This window comes from Bidens hawaiensis, unplaced genomic scaffold, assembly GCF_021521415.1.
Source record: "Bidens hawaiensis isolate Kalapana, Puna unplaced genomic scaffold, B.hawaiensis_p1.1 tig00009343_1, whole genome shotgun sequence".
NCBI lineage: Eukaryota > Viridiplantae > Streptophyta > Magnoliopsida > Asterales > Asteraceae > Bidens > Bidens hawaiensis.
The window spans coordinates 271,717-277,390 of record NW_027491689.1 but is presented as its reverse complement, the minus strand read 5'-3'; the positions used below and the strand labels follow the sequence as shown (position 1 = coordinate 277,390).

Genomic DNA, 5,674 nt, shown 5'->3' with positions numbered 1-5,674 from the left:
CTTTCGAGCCTACAGTTTCAATCAGTTCCAAATCAATTTCTACATAATTACTTTCAAACCGGTTCAGTTTCAGGTCAATTTGGTTAACCTGTCCTTTTGCCCACCTCTATCCACAACCATTATTTGTTGCCATCACCTATCTGTTGCCAACACCACCGCCATCCTTCACACAACAACTTCCATCACTATCACTGTCGCCACCACCCGAGGCATCAGCCGCCGTAAAATCAGTGAACCCATTTTGATATATTAAACAACTCATTTCAACCCGACTCTTATCACATATTGACCAAAATAAAGTCCTTAATTAATGTCCTAAGTACCACTATACAAAACAACATAATCTGACTTGACTATATAAAATCAAAAGTTTATACAAAAACAAACAAACAAACAATGTTACACCAACACCAGTTGCAACAAATCTTCATCTGCACAAATCTGGTCAAAGTCAACACCCATATACACCAATTTACAAACAAATCATAATCAACACTATCATTAACATTAACACTATTATTAATTAAAAATTTAAAACCCTAATAAACATTACATTAACACGACGGCGGTTGAACCACTTGCTTCATCGTCGGCCTCGTCGACAACGAATCCACCGTACACACCACCGCCAGATGCAACACCTCCGCCAAATCATCATGCGGCCCCGCATCCCACAACCCGCTCGTAAAAAATTCCCGCGCGTGTCCTTCCCGTAGCAACATTAACGCCCACCCGACAATGTTAAACCCGTTCCAGTAACTCGAAAACGACGGGTCTAACGCCTTTTTATCCGACAAAAGCTCGAGAAGCACCACTCCGTAACTGTACACGTCGGCTTTATCCGATACCCGACACGTCATCGCGTATTCCGGCGCCACGTACCCGAACGTTCCCGCGACCCCGTCGTCGCGTGAGTCTCCGACGTACCCAAAAGACGAGCCAACCCGAAATCGGACAAGTACGCGTTTAAATCATCGTCTAATAATATGTTACTCGGTTTCACGTCGCGGTGGAGAACGCGTGGGACGCATTGATCGTGAAGATACGCGAGCGCTCAGGCGACGTCTAATGCGATCTTGTGAAGGAACCGCCAGTCAACGGCTCGCGTTGACCGTTCTTGTATAAACCGTTCTAAGTTTCCACCGGGTAAGTAATTATATATTAAAAACATTTCGGTTTCACTCGCGTGATAACCGATTAACGTCACGAGGTTCGGGTGGCGGAGCCGCCCCAACGTTTTGATCTCCGCTTCGAATTGTTGCACGCCTTGAAACCGTCCCACCGCTAACCGTTTTATCGCGACCAAAAACCCGGGAGCGATTTCCGCTTTATACGTAGCACCGAATCCACCGTTCCCGATACAATTACTAGCGTTAAAGTTACCGATCGACTGTATCACGTTATCGTAAGTTATCGGGACCCGGGTATCGGTAAACACCGTGACTTCCTTTTGGGTTGGCCCGTGGGCCACGGATTTCGGCCGCCACCTGGCGCAGAAAAACAGGACAATTAGCGCTAAAAGGACCGCAAATATCGTGGAAGCCGACGTGATCGAAGCGATCTCGATCGAATTAAAGTTCCCGTTCCCGGTTTTCTGCGGTGGGGATGATGATGAAGAATCGGGGTAATTTACGAAATTCCCCCGGTCGCAATGGGTTCGTTCGGCTGTTGGGTTGACGACGAGGCTGCCATGACGGTGTTCGGTACCGGGTACCGGGTCCGATAACTCGTTAAATGACACGTTGAATTTTTTCATTCGTGTAGTGTTTGTAAGCCCGGTTGGGATATGGCCCGAAAGACGGTTGTTGTTGAGCAAAAGAACGGTTAAGTTTCGCAAATTAACAAGATTCTCCGGGATCTCTCCGGATAACGAGTTTGAAGAAAGTTCAAGAACTTCTAAAGATTCCAACTTTCCTAAACTTGAAGGAATCAGGCCCGTTAGATTGTTGCGTGACAACGAAAGATTCTTTAGAATCTTGCTAAAGTTAACGGGTATGACTCCGTGTAACATGTTGAGGCTTAAATTAAGCGCAACAAGAGAACCGAGTTCGTTAAAACTAGTCGGAAGAGAACCCGTTAGTTTATTCCCCGAGGCATCCAAAACCCGCAAAGATTTGCAAATTTGACCGATATTTGACGGGATCTCACCGAAAAACGCGTTCGAGCTTATATTAACAACCATCGCTTCAAATTGAGAACATTTATCGAACAAAACGCCTGGAAAACGACCCGTTAACTTGTTTCCACCCGCAAGAAAAAAAAAACGGATTTCCCGACTAATCTCGTCGGTCCCGGTTGCACCGGGACCGAACTCAACGTGCCCATGAAATCGTTCCCGCTGAAATTATGAATTATTGCGAGACTCTTACTTTTGGTATCTTTTGCAGCTTGAAATGTGAAGTATCTTGAATATACCGATGAATGATCAAACGCTTCACAAGTCGTGTGACGAAATGACGGAATTGCCCCTGAGAGACGATTGTTGCTAACGTCAAACAAAGTCATACACGGGACCGGAAGTTTATCACTAAGCTAGCCGGTCAACTTGTTTGAGCTCAAGTCAAGAAAAGTCAACTTCTTGCATACATTCAATCCAAAGATTTCACCGGTGAATAAATTTTGACCTAAATTGACCATTTCCAAATTTTTACAACCGCCCCAGTTGTCGGGAAACCAACCCTCCAAAGACGTTCTCGGAGCCCATAACAGTTTCAGTTTCGGTAAACTAGTAATTTCCGAAGGCAACTCGCCTTGAAAATAGTTATACTCCTCTTCCGTTCGAGCCAACTCGGTTTGAGTAAACTCACGCGGGATCGGGTTAAACAAGCTTGAGAGCACGAGAACCGACAGCTCGTTACAGTTTCCGAGTTGTTTTGGTATCGGCCCGCTAAGACTGTTTCTTGAAACATCCAAAACTTGCAGCATTCTAAGCCGACCGAGCTCACTCGGGATATCATCTTGAAGCATATTTGAATACAACAAGAGAACCGAGTTCGTTAAAACTAGTCGGAAGAGAACCCGTTAGTTTATTCCCCGAGGCATCCAAAACCCGCAAAGATTTGCAAATTTGACCGATATTTGACGGGATCTCACCGAAAAACGCGTTCGAGCTTATATTAACAACCATCGCTTCAAATTGAGAACATTTATCGAACAAAACGCCTGGAAAACGACCCGTTAACTTGTTTCCACCCGCAAGAAAAAAATAAACGGATTTCCCGACTAATCTCGTCGGTCCCGGTTGCACCGGGACCGAACTCAATGTGCCCATGAAATCGTTCCCGCTGAAATTATGAATTATTGCGAGACTCTTACTTTTTCAGATCCGGAATAATATTAGGATTGACCAAATCCATTAAGAAAACCTCGGAGCCTCGGCTTAAACTATCTCTTTGAACGGACTCGTCAACCAAATCATCCCCGAAAGAGAATCTCGAACTGTCGTCAAACCCGACGTCTTCAGTCGACCGAAAGGAAAACCGTTCACGCTCGAACTGTTGCTTATTATGAACAAGCAAGTGTTTAAATTCCTCCTCGAGTCTCGCCATCGACGTCTGAAGAACGTCGTTAGCTTTTCGTAAAATCTCGTGTTCTTCACTGTTTTTAACGGGATTCAAACCTTCTAATCTCTCGATTAACGTTCGAACATCGTCAACCGCGTTCAAATACTCCTTGGCTTCGTCAGGTCCGGATTCCCATATCATGGATTGACCGACTTCCCATGTCGTGACCTTACGGTATATCGAATCAATCTGCAAATTCATATCACTTAACACTTCGTTTCCGTCTTGTTCTTCGTCTTTATCTTCGGTAGTTTTCGTTATGGCTGCTAATCGCACGGCTAGATCTTCCAAAACTCTAACGGCTTTGTCGGATAACGTCTTGGAGTCCAATTCGTTAATAATAAGCTTAGCAGCAGCTATCAGTTTCTCTTCTTCTAGTGTCTCCATCATGAGGTTACAACCCTCCAAAGACGTTCTCGGAGCCCATAACAGTTTCAGTTTCGGTAAACTAGTAATTTCCGAAGGCAACTCGCCTTGAAAATAGTTATACTCCTCTTCCGTTCGAGCCAACTCGGTTTGAGTAAACTCACGCGGGATCGGGTTAAACAAGCTTGAGAGCACGAGAACCGACAGCTCGTTACAGTTTCCGAGTTGTTTTGGTATCGGCCCGCTAAGACTGTTTCTTGAAACATCCAAAACTTGCAGCATTCTAAGCCGACCGAGCTCACTCGGGATATCATCTTGAAGCATATTTGAATACAACAAGAGAACCGAGTTCGTTAAAACTAGTCGGAAGAGAACCCGTTAGTTTATTCCCCGAGGCATCCAAAACCCGCAAAGATTTGCAAATTTGACCGATATTTGACGGGATCTCACCGAAAAACGCGTTCGAGCTTATATTAACAACCATCGCTTCAAATTGAGAACATTTATCGAACAAAACGCCTGGAAAACGACCCGTTAACTTGTTTCCACCCGCAAGAAAAAAATAAACGGATTTCCCGACTAATCTCGTCGGTCCCGGTTGCACCGGGACCGAACTCAATGTGCCCATGAAATCGTTCCCGCTGAAATTATGAATTATTGCGAGACTCTTACTTTTTCAGATCCGGAATAATATTAGGATTGACCAAATCCATTAAGAAAACCTCGGAGCCTCGGCTTAAACTATCTCTTTGAACGGACTCGTCAACCAAATCATCCCCGAAAGAGAATCTCGAACTGTCGTCAAACCCGACGTCTTCAGTCGACCGAAAGGAAAACCGTTCACGCTCGAACTGTTGCTTATTATGAACAAGCAAGTGTTTAAATTCCTCCTCGAGTCTCGCCATCGACGTCTGAAGAACGTCGTTAGCTTTTCGTAAAATCTCGTGTTCTTCACTGTTTTTAACGGGATTCAAACCTTCTAATCTCTCGATTAACGTTCGAACATCGTCAACCGCGTTCAAATACTCCTTGGCTTCGTCAGGTCCGGATTCCCATATCATGGATTGACCGACTTCCCATGTCGTGACCTTACGGTATATCGAATCAATCTGCAAATTCATATCACTTAACACTTCGTTTCCGTCTTGTTCTTCGTCTTTATCTTCGGTAGTTTTCGTTATGGCTGCTAATCGCACGGCTAGATCTTCCAAAACTCTAACGGCTTTGTCGGATAACGTCTTGGAGTCCAATTCGTTAATAATAAGCTTAGCAGCAGCTATCAGTTTCTCTTCTTCTAGTGTCTCCATCATGAGGTTACAACTTCCCATAAAAATATACAAATCAATCAAAGAAGTGACGGAACAACACAATTACGCACCTTCTTAAGCTCCAACAATTCTCAGAACTCAAAGACGTATCACCGAACACCTTGTGTAAAATATTAAACAGAAGAATACACACGCTGAACTCAAAGAGTCATATCCGAACACTCGGTGTGCAATGCAATATAGAAAGAAATCAAGGAACAGAACACAAATACACACCAAAAAGAGTACGAACTCACCGAGGCATATTACCGAACACCTTGTCTGCAACAAAATACAAAAAAATACAAAAATAAAATAAAATAAAAATTCAAGAAACAAGACACAAATACACACCCTTTTGAGCCCAGAAAGGCATATCACAAAATATGCAACATAAATCAAGAAAACACAATTAGACACCAGAAAGACTACAAACTC

The 5,674-nt window shown here is 44.0% G+C and overlaps 1 pseudogene; it reads right to left on the bottom strand.

Annotated features, from left to right (window-relative positions):
• Nucleotides 1–409: 409 nt before the first annotated feature.
• LOC143532079 (LRR receptor-like serine/threonine-protein kinase RPK2) lies at nt 410–4,262 on the bottom strand (annotated as a pseudogene).
• Nucleotides 4,263–5,674: the final 1,412 nt, after the last annotated feature.